This window comes from Pleurodeles waltl, chromosome 11 (genome assembly GCF_031143425.1).
Source record: "Pleurodeles waltl isolate 20211129_DDA chromosome 11, aPleWal1.hap1.20221129, whole genome shotgun sequence".
In the NCBI taxonomy this organism is placed as follows: Eukaryota; Metazoa; Chordata; class Amphibia; order Caudata; family Salamandridae; genus Pleurodeles; species Pleurodeles waltl.
Genome location: NC_090450.1, coordinates 375642404 through 375659099, shown reverse-complemented (window position 1 = coordinate 375659099; position 16696 = coordinate 375642404). Strand labels below are relative to the sequence as shown.

General features: G+C 44.3%; 1 protein-coding gene across 1 annotated transcript in view; it reads left to right on the top strand.

Annotated features, from left to right (window-relative positions):
* Positions 1-16696, top strand: part of WDR33 (WD repeat domain 33) — a 1025118-nt gene that overhangs the window by 648449 nt on the left and 359973 nt on the right. The window lies entirely within an intron of this gene.

Here is a 16696-nt window from a genome sequence, read left to right as displayed (position 1 = left end):
TCTCCCTTGCCCAAGTGGAGGTTTCCCCGAGGAAGCCCCCCCTTGCCTGCCTGCAGCGCTGAAGAGATCCCTTGATCTCTCATTGACTTCCATTGCGAACCCGACGCTTGTTCTAACACTGCACCCGGCCGCCCCCGCGCCGCTGAGGGTGAAATTTCTGTGTGGTCTTGTGTCCCCCCCGGTGCCCTACAAAACCCCCCTGGTCTGCCCTCCGAAGACGCGGTACTTACCTGCTGGCAGACTGGAACCGGGGCACCCCCTTCTCTCCATTGAAGCCTATGCGTTTTGGGCACCACTTTGAACTCTGCACCTGACCGGCCCTGAGCTGCTGGTGTGGTAACTGTGGGGTTGCTCTGAACCCCCAACGGTGGGCTACCTTGGACCAAGAACTGAACCCTGTAAGTGTCTTACTTACCTGGTAAAACTAACAAAAACTTACCTCCCCCAGGAACTGTGAAAATTGCACTAAGTGTCCTCTTTTAAAATAGCTATTTGTGAATAACTTGAAAAGTATACATGCAATTGAAATGATTCAAAGTTCCTAATGTACTTACCTGCAATACCTTTCAAACAAGATATTACATGTTAAATTTGAACCTGTGGTTCTTAAAATAAACTAAGAAAAGTTATTTTTCTATAACAAAACCTATTGGCTGGATTTGTCTCTGAGTGTGTGTACCTCATTTATTGTCTATGTGTATGTACAACAAATGCTTAACACTACTCCTTGGATAAGCCTACTGCTCGACCACACTACCACAAAATAGAGCATTAGTATTATCTCTTTTTACCACTATTTTACCTCTAAGGGGAACCCTTGGACTCTGTGCATGCTATTCCTTACTTTGAAATAGCACATACAGAGCCAACTTCCTACAATTACCCTTCCATCTTTCTACCCTCCTCCTCACCCCTCGAAGGAGGAAGAAAGGCTCCACCGTTTGGACCCTAAAAGGGTGCTTAGTTTTTATATTGGAAGGACGAAAGACATTCACCTGGAGGATCAGCTGTTCGTGGGGTATAGTGGACAGAGGAAGGGCAGAGCAGTCCATAAAAGAACAATCTCCAGGTGGGTCATTCTTTGTATCAAGATCTGCCACTCGTTGGTGAAAAAGGTTCCTCCTGAGGGTATCAGAGCCCACTCCACAAGGGCTAAGCCCGCGACTTCAACCCTGGCAAGGGGCTTCCGGTGATGGATATTTGCAAAGCAGCAACTTGGGCATCCCTCGACACCTTCGCAAAGCATTACTGCTTGGACTCTGAGGTTCGGAGGGATGGCCATTTTGCACAATCTGTGTTGCAGGATTTCTTGGTATAATCAGGCAGGCACACACCTCCGAGTGCGGTATTGCAATGGGACTCTATTCATAAGGTGAGGAATCCACAGGTAGTTTTATCCATCAGAAGAACAAGTTACTTACCTTCGGTAACGCATATTCTGGTGGATACAATAGCTATCTGTGAATTCTTCACAGTCCCACCTGCCTTCCCGTTGCCTGTCTGATTACACTAGGATATGTGATTGTATGTATATATTGATATTGTTCCTGTATATATAAATGATGGTTTAGATTATATTGGATTATGGAGGTTTTATGTATAGATGTATCTATTGGAGTTATTGTGGGGTCGGTTCTCACATGTTTGCCTCAAAGGCACGTAAAAAATGGGTGCAACTGATGTCAGCATGCCGGCGAGGACCTCTTATTGGCACGGTGACATCAGACGGAGTCGCGTGGAGCCGTGCAATTGTGACGTCCTCATCGACGTGGAGAGCTGGGAAGAAGATTTTCCGTCGTATGCTGGCGCAAGGATGAATTCATAAGGTGAGGAATCAACAGGTAGCTATTATATCCAATAGAAAAAGCGTTACCGAAGGTAAGTAACTTGTTCTTCAGGATGATTTGCGAACAGAGACTGAGAAAAGTGTAGGTACTGTAACAAGTTTTCCCTATGCAATTTCCCCTAAGGATTTTGAACATGACTAATTTATGACTTAACGGAATTACACCAAATTTGGCAGAAAGCTAGATTTTGGTCCAGAATGAGTGCTTTTTGTTGTAAACCAGTTCAGTAGTTTTGGAGTTACTAAAAAAAAATTATGTATATCTAGGGATTCAGATCTACAGCGGCAGATTCGCAGGTCCATGTGCCATCAGCAATGTCATGATTGGGTGAGCGGAACCTGATGAAAAAGCTGCCATTTTCTGTATCAGGACACAGTCTTGGGAGTAAAAATACAACTTGCCAGTGACAGAAAGGGTCAGGGTAGAGGTACCATTACACCATGTGAGTGATGGAGGGGCTCGTGAGGGACCCCTTGTGGGCAAAAATTTGCCCAAAAATATATATATATTTTTTTTTTAAACACATGCAAGGATATATGGCACTCAGTGTAGACCCTGTGGATCCAGATTCTAATAATAAAAAAAAATTCCACTCTTACACCCCCACACTACCACTCACACATCTATACACAGTCATTCACACACCCATACAGTCACTGCTACATCCACTTAGACACGGAAAACCACTCATTCACACACTCCTACACCCACACAACCACTCACCCAAGCAGTCACTCTCACACCCTCTTGTATACCCAGACAACCACTCAGTCATCCAATCACACACCCATTCACTCACACCCACTCACCGAGCCACACAGCCACTCTCACACCCATACAGCCATACACACACAGCCACCCGCTCGCTCACCCCACACAGCCACCCACCTGTTCACCCCACACAGCCACCCGCTCACCCGCACAGACACACAAAACCACTTAGTCACCCACTCAGACACACTGCCATTCACACACACCATCTCACCCAGAAAACTATTAACTCTCACACACAGTTACACAACGACAAAACCACGCGCACACCCACTGCCACACCCACCTATAGGCCTACAAAGTCACTCACAGCCACTCACCCTCAAAACCACAACTGTGCCTACTCACAGACCCATTCAGCCACTCACATACCTAGTCACAGACCCAGAAAACCACTCATACAGCCACTCACATACCTACTGACCACTTGCACACCCATTCACACTCCCAGTTACACTCCCAGAAAACCACTCACACATCCATACAGCCACTGACATACCCACTCACAGGCCTACAAAACCACACACACCCAGCCACTTGCATAGCCTTACAGCCACACACTCACAGAAACCCATACAACTACTTACATGCCCACTATACTAAGTTGTGTTGTTGTTTTGTACTGAATTTGTGATTTTGGTTGGGAACGGATCCGTCAGATTCAACATTTTTTTTTTTTTTTAATGTGTGGTTTTGGATTGGGAATCCACAGCTCCAAGTGAGAAATTTAAGAGGAAAAAAAAAGGTTTTGAAAACAAAAATCCATTTTTTTGGAAGCAGGGTTGGCGCTGAAAAGAGCCTTTGTGTTTATAATATGTAGATGATAATTACACATAGAACAAGATGAAGTCTTTTAATTTATTGTGTAACAATCTGTTGCCTCAGTCTGTGAAAGGAAGTCCATCTTTTCAATATATTCCGGCCATATCGAAGCATAAGTTGTGGTTTGTGAAGCCCATGTTGTCTCAGAGGAATGCAGAAGCAGTTTTATTGAGATGTTTCCTTGATGTCTCTGTGGGCAAAGGTTGACCACTGCCACTTCTGTGTTTGGCAGATGTTGGAGAACAAGGCAGTGTGGGGAAAAATGTCATTTTCCAAAGGTATCCTTCATTAGGATTTGCCGTCCTACCCCAGTAACCATGCCTGGGTCATTGCCACCAAAGTGCACAATCGTGGGGTCTTGATGTTGACAATCTACAATATGTTCAACCAAAGGCAGCACTTGATGCCACTTTAATCCTCTCTTACCAATTCAAGTATTGCCTATATTAGGTAAACCTAGGTGCCTGGCAATGTCAAACTTTCTAGCACTCTCTCTGGCCCAAAACACAAAACTTAGACCCACAATCCACACTCTGACCGTTTTGGAGACAAGCAGGAATAGCACCCAGGAAAAGACTGCAGCAGAATGAGTCATTTTTGAAGATGAAAGGCAGTAAAATGGAGGACAGTACCTAAAATATTTTTTAAACAAAAATCATATTTGATTAGATGGTGGGGATGTGTTGTGAACTAAAATTAGGTATTGGCTGGAAGAAAAAACGAACCAACTCTGATTGGCTTTGGAAAATTTTAAAAAAATGTTTGGGATATGCTTGGAATTGCAAACACTCAATTACACCTTCTACAGGTAATGTGAAGCTAGTATGTTGAGAGAAAGTCTTGTGAACTTATGGCCTAGTGGTAGGCAGAGATACTATTAGAAACATGGTTGCTATGGAAACAGAGTTAAGTGTGGGGGAGGGACCAAAAGAGACTGCAGTGTGAAAATGAAGTGTAGACTGGTGTACACAAATTGCTCAGAGTGCATATGGCTTGTAATTGGCAACATTTTAGAAAAAATGTAAATGCAAAGCATTAACTGCAAATTGCTAAACAGTTTTGAGGGCTTTCATGAAGATTTGCTGTTGCTCATTGTGAGAAACTGGGTTGGTGATTGACTCAGGTGTGAGCTCTGACCAAGCAACAGCCACATCGCTTGAAGGATGAACCACAAAACAAATTACTAATTTAACCTGTGCTAAACGCTGGGTAGCTTGGCCCAAAAGACAGTCAGGCTAAATTTAGAGGCAATGTGTAAAGTATTTATGCAGCACACAAACAGTAATAAAGTGAAAACACAACACAAGAAAAATCCCAAAGCAATTTAGAAAAATAGAGATAATTTGAATGAATAATTTGACACATAAACCATGAAAAACCAATTAGTAGAACCAGAGTCATGAATTTGTAAGATTTAAGGTTCAAAATATCCACCTCTGCACCTTTAGAACGACAGCCAAGGGTCCAGGAGTGGATGGAGTCCTTTTGGGGGTTCAAGACTCATGTAGGCTGGGTCAAGGTTCCAAATGATGGGAGCCTGTTATAGGCCTGTGGAACTGAACAGTCATTAGAGTCACTTCTGAAGTTCTGTGAGCAAGTGAAAATGCTGGGCTCCACACAAGGGCTAGCCTCTTGAGGTTCAAGACAGGCTCCAGGTGCTAAGCAGCCTTTCTAGGTATAGCAGCAGTCTGGTAGAGTGCACAGCAGGTCAAAGCAGCAGGCAGTCCTCTGAGAGCCCTATTTTTATACCCTGGTGTCCTGGTCCTGGAAGTTAGGAGAAGATTCTAGAAGGGTTCTTTGAGGTTCTGGTAGTTTCCTGCCTCCTAGCTGGCTACACTAACAATACACAGTTGTTAAGCCTATTGTGTGGTAGCACAGCCCAGCCTATTCAGGTACAAATCGGACTGTGCTTAGCTGCATTCCGCATAAAGTCAGATAATGACACATTCAGGCTCTGCTAATCCCACCGTTGTGTGACTGGGGAGAAGTCACAAAGTCTCAACTGTCGATTACACCCAGTCATATAACCTAAGGTAGGCTGCAGGCACAGAGGGGGAGGGCAGGAAAATGCCAGGTTTCTAAAAAGTGGCATTTTCAAACTTGTACTGATAAATCCAACTTTACCGTTAAAGAGGGTTTATCATTACAAGTCTATATATACAATACATAGCAAATTGGACAATCTAATGCACATTTCTTAGCTTGTGAAAGTTTTATTTTTTCGATGGAAACAGTTTCCAGTTTCTCTAGCATATGCGGTTACTATTCATTTTATGAGAAATGCTCCTTTTGTCCAAAGCAGAAAGTTTCAAAGCAGTGTAGTGATTGTGTTGCAAAGAAGGAAATGAAAGAGAAGAAGGAAGTTTTTAAGAAACAAAACATTTAAAATGATGGAGATGATGTTGGTTATCAATTGTCAAACTCCTCTAGTGTGAACTGCTATACTAATGTTATCATAAATGTTTTGTTTGCTTTATCCTGTGTTGTATACACAATTCAAAAGAAACAACAAAAGTATTGTGTTCTGCAGTGTGTGGTTTGTTGAACCATCTGTGTACTGAGAGAACGAAAATACATTCTGCATCAGTGATTTGAGACAATAGATATATGAAATGGATCTGTACAGTTTGCTCAAAATACTCAAGAGGATGCACCGGAGTTTTTAATGGTGATATTTAGAAGACAAATACCATATAATGAGTTATTTGGGCTTAGTTATTCATGGCACCATGAATGTGAAGATTGCTCATACACATAAACTACACAAATGGAATCAGAGCATTTTATTTAACATTACCAGATTCCAAAAGTGTGACATTTGAGAGATTAGTGCGAAAAGCCCCATGATTTAAGTCCAAGTTTTCGAACGGATATTCTGTTGACTTTACGTGTAACAAGATCAGGCTAGTATGTCATTTTAATGCTATAGTGATGCAAAGAAGGTGGTAGTAAACTACATAGTGAGATTACTAATTTTAAAGCAGGGCAATTATCTATTTGTGGTAAAACATAAACTACCATTGCTATGATTTTTCATGAAGGAGTTAGTATTAGATCTGATCATTATATTGTCTATCTAAAAAGTAGAAGTGGATGAACAGAATGTAATGATAGGAACTTTAAATTCAGACAAAGATAGCCTTGGAAGTTACCACATTTCTATCCTTTGTTTCTGGAACCAATCTTCTAAGGAGGGTCATAGTTGTGAAATAGTATAGTGCTTGTAAATTATCAAAATGTATGACATCCTGCGGCCTACCAAGGGTGATGTCTTTAAGGCCTTGTCCATGCTGGTCTGCCTTATATATCTAGTAGTACTTCTAAAGATGAAATTTTCATTTTCAGCATGTTTCTCTTTAAATTAGTAGTGCAAGTACAGATAAAATCATTGTTTATAAAATTATAGTGACGTCAATGTGCAGTGTTGCTTATTTGCGCTGACATACTGTGCAACTCTGTTTTTCTTTTTAATAGAGTCTGTATGATTGTTTTTCCCCCCCACTGTACACCGATCATTCTTTAGACATTACATCCTTTATGTTGTACAAATTTAAAATCGGAGAACAACATTAAAGGGGAAATGAAATGTTTATTTTTATTATAACATAGCATGAGAGCATGGGAAATGTGTAGTAATTCATTGCTGTTATCAAGTTATGCATTTTTAAAATATCTAAGTTTCATTTTATAGAATGGTAATACTAATTAATTTGTATTTGTTCTTTTTCATTAAGATGAATGGCACCATCTATTGGAGTAATTGGTTTATAAATTAGTTCTTCCAGTGTTGTTGTAGATTACATTGTGAGGGAGAGTACTACACACCCACACAGACATTTACATCCCCACTAACACAGCCATAGTCACTCACACAGCAACTGCCACATCCATACACCTACTATCATCTACTGAGACCTATAGTTACTCACTTACACACCAATTCACAAAAACACAACCACAGCATCCTCACACACACCTATTCACTCACTCACACAACCCCACACAGACACAGACACACACACACACACACACACACACTGTAAGGAAATGCCTCCTTGGCATGGTTGACCCCTGACTTTTTGCCTTTGCTGATGCTTAGTTTTGATCGAAACTGTGCTGCGACCCTGCTAACCAGGCCCCAGCACCAGTGTTCTTTCCCTAAACTGTACCTTTGCTTCCACAATTGGCCCAGCCCTGGCACTCGAAGTCCCTTCTAACTGGTACCAAGGGCCTTGATGCCAGGGAAGGTCTCTAAGGGCTGCAACATGTCTTATGCCACCCTGGGGACCCCTTCACTCAGCACATGTACACTGGCTCACAGCTTGTGTGTGCTGGTGGGGAGAAAATGACTACGTCGAAATGGCGCTCCCCTCAGAGTGCCATGCCAACCTCACACTGCCTGTGGCATTGGTAAGTCACCCCTCTAGCAGGCCTTACAGGCCTAAGGCAGGGTGCACTATACCACAGGTGAGGGCATATGTGCATGAGCACTATGCTCCTACAGTGTCTAAGCAAAACCTTAGACATTGTAAGTGCAGGGTTGCCATAAGAGTATATGGTCTGTGAGTTTGCAAAACACAAACTCCACAGTTCCATAATGGCTCCACTGAAATCTGTGAAGTTTGGTATCAAACCTCTGAGCACAATAAATGCACACTGATGCCAGTGTGGAATTTATTGTAAAATGCACCCAGAGGGCATCTTAGAGATGCCCTTGAATACCAATCCGACTACTAGTGTTAGGCTGACCAGTTCCTGCCAGCCTGCCACAAACCAGACGAGTTGCTGGCCACATGGGGAGAGTGCCTTTGTCACTCTGTGGCTGGGAACAAAGCCTGCACTGGGTGGAGGTGCTTCACACCTCTCCCTGCAGGAACTGTGACACCTGGTGGTGAGCCTCAAAGGCTCACCCCCTTTGTTACAGCGCCCCAGGGCATCCCAGCTAGAGGAGATGCCCGCCCCTCCGGCCACTGCCCCCACTTTTGGCAGCAAGGCTGGAGGAAATAATTCGGAAAACAAGGAGCCGTCACCCACCAGTCAGGACAGCCCCTAAGGTGCCCTGAGCCCAGGTGACCCGTGCCTTTAGAAATCCTCCATCTTAGTTTTGGAGGATTCCCCCAATAGGATTAGGGATGTGCCCCCTCCCCACAGGGAGGAGGCACAAAGAGGGTGTAGCCACCCTCCAGGACAGTAGCCATTGGCTACTGCCCTCCCAGACCTAAACACACCCCTAAATTGAGTATTTAGAGGCACCCCAGAACCCAGGAAATCAGATTCTTGCAACCTGAACTACAAAGGAGGGTTGCTGACCTACAAGTCTGCAGAGACGACGACAACTGCTTTGGCCCCAGCCCTACCGGCCTGCCTCCAGTCTCGAAAACCTGCAACCAGCGACGCATCCAACAGGGACCAGCGACCTCTGAAGCCTCAGAGGACTGCCCTGACCCCCATGACCAAGAAACTCCTGTGAGCAGCGGCTCTGCTCAGCAACAGCTACATCTTTGCAACAAAGAAGCAACTTTCCAAGAACTCACTCTTCCCGCCAGAAGCGTGAGACTTCACACTCTGCACCCGACGCCCCCGGCTCGAGATCCAGAGAACAAACACCACAGGTAGGACTCCCCGGCACCTGCAGAGAGAATCCAAAGGCTCCCCCTGACCGTGACTGCCTGTAACAAGGGACCTGATGCCTGGACCAAGCACTGCACCCGCAGCCCTCAGGACCTGAAGGAACCGAACCTCAGTGCAGGAGTGACCCCCAGGCGACCCTCATCCTAGCCCAGGTGGTGGCTGTCCCGAGAAGCCCCCACTGTGCCTGCCTGCACCACTAGAGTGACCCCCCCGGGTCCCTCCATTGAATCCTATGTAAAACCCGATGCCTGCTTTGCACACTGCACCCGGCCGCCCCTGTGCTGCTGAGGGTGTTTTGTGTGCCTACTTGTGTTAACCCCGTCCCCAGAGCTCTACAAAACCCCCCTGGTCTGCCCCCCAAGGACGCGGGTACTAACATGCTGGCAGACTCGAACCGGAGCACCCTTGTTCTCCATAGGCACCTATGTGTTTTGGGCACCTCTTTGACCTCTGCACCTAACCGGCCCTGAGCTGCTTGTGTGGTAACTTTGGGGTTGCCCTGAACCCCCAATGGTGGGCTGCCTATGCCCAGGAACTGAGACTTGTAAGTGTCTGTCTTACCTCACAAACTAACCATTACCTACCTCCCCCAGGAACTGTTGATTTTTGCACTGTCCACTTTTAAAATAGCTTATTGCCATTTAAAAAAAGACTGTAAATGATATTGCTCTAATTCAAAGTTCCTAACTTACCTGTGTGGAGTACCTTGCATTTTATGTATTTTCTTCAAATCTTGAACTTGTGGTTCTTAAAATAAACTAAGAAAATATATTTTTCTATATAAAAACCTGTTGGGCTGGAGTAAGTCTTTGAGTGTGTGTTCCTCATTTATTGCCTGTGTGTACAACAAATGCTTAACACTACCCTCTGGTAAGCCTACTGCTCCACCACACTACCACAAAATAGAGCATTAGAATTATCAAATTTTGCCAGTATCTTACTGTACGGAAATGGCTCCCTGTTGCAATTACCCCCCACTTTTTGCCTGATACTGATGCTGACTTGACTGAGAAGTGTGCTGGGACCCTGCTAACCAGGCCCCAGCACCAGTGTTCTTTCACCTAAAATGTACGATTGTCTCCACAATTGGCACAACCCAGGCACCCAGGTAAGTCCCTGGTAACTGGTACCACTGGTACCAAGGGCCCTGTGACCAGGGAAGGTCTCTAAGGGCTGCAGCATGTATTATGCCACCCAGGGGACCCCACACTCAGCACATGCACACTGCCTCACAGCTTGTGTGTGCTGGTGGGGAGAAAATGACTAAGTCGACATGGTACTCCCCTCAGGGTGCCATGCCCACAACCCACTACCTGTGCATAGTTAAGTCACCCCTCTAGCAGGCCTTACAGCCCTAAGGCAGGGTGCTCTATACCACGGGTGAGGGCATAAGTGTATGAGCACTATGCCCCTACAGTGTCTAAGCAAAACCTTAGACATTGTAAGTGCAGGGTAGCCATAAGAGTATATGGTCTGGGAGTCTGTCAAAAACGAACTCCACAGCTTCATAATGGCTACACTGAATACTGGGAAGTTTGGTATCAAACTTCTCAGAATAATAAACCCACACTGATGCCAGTGTAGGATTTATAAAAAAAAAATGCACACAGAGGGCATCCTAGAGAGGCCCTGTATTTTACCCAATTGTTCTGTGCAGGACTGACCGGTCTGTGCCAGCCTGCTGCTGAGAGATGAGTTTCTGACCTTATGTCGTGAGGGTCTTTGTGCTCTCTGAGGACAGAAACAAAAGCCTGCTCTGGGTGGAGGTGCTTCACACCTCCCCCCTGCAGGAACTGTAACACCTAGCAGTGAGCGTCAAAGGCTCAGGCTTCGTGTTACAATGCCCCAGGGCACTCCAGCTAGTGGCGATGCCCGCCCCCTGGACACAGCACCCACTTTTGGCGACAAGTCCATGGGAGATAATGAGAAAAACAAGGAGGAATCACCCACCAGTCAGGACAGCCCCTAAGGTGTCCTGAGCTGAGGTGACCCCTGCCTTTAGAAATTCTCCATCTTGATTTTGGAGGATTCCCCCAATAGGAATAGGGACGTGCCCCCCTCCCCTCAGGGAGGAGGCACAAAGAGGGTGTATGTAATACATATAGACATGTGGTCTCTGAAAGTTGAATTTTATTGGTAAATTTTGGTGTTATACTGTCTGGATGTTTATCCAGTCTCTCTATTTCTCTATAATAGATACTCATATAGGATCATTTTGGATATGACAATAAGATATATCCTAAATACTAACTTTGGACCTATTCACTATAGGTAAGAATTTGGGTTCGTATTTTAGTAATATCAAAAACCAGGGGCACTATTAGGAAGTGAGGTTACGCAAGTTAAGTGACTTAATTAGTCTTATCCACATATGATATACACACGGATTTATCTCTATATGTCAGTACTACCTTTACGATTTCACTCCTGATATAGTAGTATATGATATAGTAATAAACATGCATGATGACACAATGTTGACATTTTCACATATGGGAACAAAGATGCTCTAAGATTCTGCATGACTCTTTATCCCACCTTTTATATCACAATGGTGATGGTTTCTATTTTTCTAATACGAATCGAGATTACAGTAACAGATACTTATACCACAGTTGGCATCACTTTGGTGGTGGCTTCCATCTTTAATCAATGCGAATTGAGACTATATAACAGATATATGTACGATTACAGCCCTGATGAAGTCATTGGGAAATTCCCGGACGAAACACGGGTTGGCTGTGAATCCGAAAGTAAAATCAACACTGACTACGAGATACCTTTGAAGAACATGACTTAATTTGGATTGAAGGATTTGGGATTTTGACTTTGGATTATATCACAAGTTTGGAGCATCAATTTTTGATTATTTGATCACATTATATTCGGACATTGATACTTAATTGAAGGACATTGATATATATGATTTATATTATCTCATTTTCTTTTTGTAGAAATGTATAATATAAGTACATGATGAATACTTACTTATGAGCACTGTTTTATTCGATTTAATAACAAATCCTATAGAGTGATTCTAGAATACTGGATAGTATGCATGTATGAGTGCCTCTTGTAGTTAATGGTACCTTTCATTTGAAGTATTGATTGTAAATCTTGAACCTGTGGTTCTTAAAATAAACTAAGAAAATATATTTTTCTTTATAAAATCTATTGGTCTGGAGTTAAGTCTTTGAGTGTGTGTTCTTCATTTATTGCCTGTATGTGTACAACAAATGCTTAACACTACCCTCTGATAAGCCTACTGCTAGACCACACTACCACAAAATAGAGCATTAGAATTATCTATTTTTTCCACTATCTTACCTCTAAGGGGAACCCTTGGACTCTGTGCACACTATTTCTTACTTTGAAATAGTACATACAGAGCCAATTTCCTACACTTACCTCTAAGGGGAACCCTTGAACTCTGTGCACACTATTTCTTACTTTGAAATAGTATATACAGAGCCAACTTCCTACAACGTCTAAACATGAGACCACTGCAGTAGTGTCTCACAGCAGTGGTCTCAGGCACAGGGTCAACTTCACAATCTAGTGTTGTTGGACCGCCAGACTAACTCTCTGCAATGGTGGAATCACACCAACTTTTCAAAGGAGCGGCCATTTCAAGACCCTGTGCCACAGACCATAATCACCACAGATGCATCAATGACAGGTTGGGGAGCCCATCTCGACAATGTTACAATAGAGGGAGAATGGGACTCAGTCCAGCAGACTTACCACATAAACCACTTGGATTTGCTAGCAGTGTTCTTAGCGATCAAATCATTCCAACCACAGATTACTCACAAGACAGTCTTAGTAAGGACAGACAACATGGCAACAATGTATTATCTGCAAAAACAGGGGGGACACACTCATCCCAATTGTCCCTTCTAGCACAAACAATTTGGACGTGGCCAATTCACAATCACATTCACCTACTAGCAGAGTACATCCCAGGGAGATACACAGCCAACTAGCGGATCTCTTAAGCAGGACACAGCAACAAATACACAAACAGGAGTTTCACCCACAAGTAATTCAACATTACTTTCTCATGTTTGGAACACCAAACATAGACCTTTTCGCAACAAGTGAAAACGCAAAATGCCCAAACTTCGCATCCAGGTACCCATAACCTCGATCCAAGGGCAATGCTCTATGGATCAGTTGGGTCAGGGATTTTTGCTTACGTTTTTCCCCCTCTCCCTCTAATTCTGTTTGTGGTCAACAGGATCTGGCACACTTCCTCACTATGATACTCTTAGCTCCCACATGGGCATGGCAACACTGGTATAAACACTATTTGATCTATCTGTAGTACCACATCACAAGCTCCCAAACAGACCAGACCTCTTGACTAAAAGCAAAGGTCAAATCAGACATCCCAATCCCAGTACGCTCAACCTGGCAATTTGGCTCCTGAGGTCATAGTTTGGATATCTACAGCTTCCATCAGTATGTATGGGCATTCTCAGGAAGCACGTAAACCTACAACTAGGCAGTGCTATGCAGCTAAATGTAAACGTTTTGTGTATTACTGTCAACCCAAAAACATAGGTCCACTTAAAGCATCCTTACAGGATATTGTATGCTATTTGATTTACTTACAAAAAGCAAACCTTGCATATTCATCTATTAAAATTAACAGCAATATCAGCCTACCTTCGAAATAGACAGCATATCTCTCTGTTTAGAATTCCTGACATAAAAGCTTTTATGAAAGGCCTTAAAAGAGTTATTCCACCTAGTGCTCCACCAGCTCTAGCCTGGAATCTTAACATTGTGCTCACAAGACTTATGGGTCCCCCATTTGAACCCATGCATTCTTGTGCACTTCAATTTCTCTCATGGAAAGTTGCTTTCATAGTAGCAATTACTTCCTTAAGGAGACTAAGTGAAATTCAAGCATTCACTTTAGAAGAGCCCTTCTTCCAAATTCACAAATGCAAAATAGTACTTGGGACAAATCCGAAATGCCTACCCAAAGTGGTCTCACCTTTTCACATCAGTCAGTCAGTGGAATTGCCAGTCGTCTTTCCACAGCCAGATTCAGTTGCTGAAAGTGCTCTCCACACTCTTGATTTCAAAAGAGCTCTTATGTATTATATAGACAGAACAAAAGATTTTAGAACATCCAAACAACTGTCTGTGGCTTTCCAACAGCCTCATAAAGGTAATCTCGTTTCCAAACAAGGATTAGCCAGATGGATAGTAAAGTGTATTGAAACTTGTTATCCTGAAGCTAAAAGACAACTATTAGTAACTCCTAAAGCACATACCACTAGGACGAAAGGAGCTTCAATGGCATTCTTAGGAAATATACCAACGGCGGACATATACAAAGCAGCCACATAGTCCGCACCACACACACATCTAAAAAACATTGTGTAGACGTTTTGTCTCGCCAACAAGCAAATGTTGGTCAAGCAGTGCTCAAAATACTATTTCAAACTACTACAACTCCTACAGGCTAGCCACCACTTATTATAGGAGGGGACTGCTTTTCAGTCTATGCACAGCATGTGTATCTGCAGCTACATATTCCATCAAACGGAAAATGTCACCTAGTGTACATCTGTTCATGGCATGTAGTGCTGCACATTCACATGCACCCAACCTCCTCCCTGGAAGCCTGTAGCTGTTGTGTTACTCTATTATGTAAATATGTGTTCGATGTCATGTGTACCTACAAATACACATGCTATGCATAGCTCTTCCGACATCTAGTGTTGGGCTCTGAGTGTTAAAAGTTGTTTTTCTTCGAAGAAGTTTTTTCGGAGTCACAGGATCAAGTGACTCCTCCTCTCGGTTACAGTGCGCATGGGCATCAACTCCATTGTTAGATTGTTTTCTTTCCGCTGTCTGGTTCGGACGTGTTTCCTCTCGCTCAGATTTCGAATTGGAAAAGCTTAGAAAACCTGTGTTCGATGGCATATGTTGCTGCAGATACACATGTTTGGCACAGTCCGCTGCCTGGTGTTGGGCTCGGAGTATTACAAGTTGTTTTTCTTCGAAGAAGTCTTTTTTGGTCACGGGACCGAAGGACTCCTCCCTCTTCGGCTCCATTGCGCATGGGCGTCGACTCCATCTTAGATTGTTTTTTTTCCGCTGTCGGGTTCGGACGTATTCCTTTTCGCTCCGTGTTTCGGTTCGGAAAGTTAGTCAGAATCTCGGAAGAAAGCGTCGGTATTGTTCCGTTCGGTATCGGGATAGTTAGGTACATCGACACCGATCATCGGAAGACTTTGGGGTAGCTTCGATTCCCCCATCAGGGCCTGGTCGGCCCGACCGCGTGCGACATCGAAGCCGATGGAACGGACCCCGTTCCGTTTCTGCCCAAAATGTCACAGTAAGTATCCTTATACAGATCAGCACTTGGTCTGTAACTTGTGCTTGTCCCCCGAGCACAAGGAGGATACCTGTGAGGCCTGTCGAGCCTTCCGGTCCAGAAAAACACTCCGGGACCGAAGAGCCAGGCGTCTACAAATGGCGTCCACGCCGACAAAACAACGTTTCGACGACGAAGAGGAAACATTCTCGGTTCCGGACTCAGAATCCGGAGACTCCGACGTCGAACAACAGCAACAAACTGTGAGTAAGACGTCGAAAAGTAAAACCATCGAGAAAACGAAAGCCCAGGGGACGCCACTGCCAACAGGCCATGGCTCGACCCATAAAACAGGCGACCCGTCGAAGGCGCCGAAAAAGGGCACGCCCATGGCGAAGACACCCGACTCCGGTCGAGGGACCGCCATGGAGCACCTCGGAGCCGAGATAGCGGCTCCGAGAGACAAAAACAAGATACCGGCACCGAAAAACATCGGCACCGAGAATCCATGCCGAAAGGAACAAAAATTCTGTCGGTGCCGAAACCGAAAAAAGATTCTCTCTCGGCGCCGAAAAATACCACACCTTCATCCTACACAGAGGAACAAGGAATAAGTGGCCAGATGCACAGATTTGGACAAGAGCTCCAAAGTGTAGAATCAGACTACACACAAAAGAGACTGTACATCCAGCAAGACACAGGGAAGATATCAACCCTTCCCCCAATAATGAGGAAAAGAAGGATCGGTCTCCTCAAGGATGACGCACAACCACAAGCCAAAGTGGTTCAAAAAGTCACGCCTCCGCCCTCTCCACCACAACAGGCATCGCCGGCACAAACACCGCCACAAATGCACTCACCAGCGCAAACTACCATAAGTCAAGATAATCAGGATCAAGACGCTTGGGACCTATACGACACCCCAGTGCCGGACAATGATCCAGATTCATACCCCACAAAGCCGTCGCCGCCAGAGGACAGTACCTCATACTCACAACTGGTGGCTAGGGCTGCAGAATTCCACAATGTCCAACTGCATTCCGATCCAATAGAGGATGATTTTTTATTTAACACCCTCTCGGCTACACATAGCCAATATCAATGTCTCCCAATGCTACCAGGGATGTTACGGCACGCAAAACAAATTTTTGAAGAGCCCGTAAAATCAAGAGCCATCACCCCAAGGGTGGATAAAAAATACAAACCACCACCCACAGATCCAGTGTTTATTACTTCGCAGTTACCACCTGACTCCGTAGTAGTAGGGGCAGCTCGCAAAAGAGCAAAT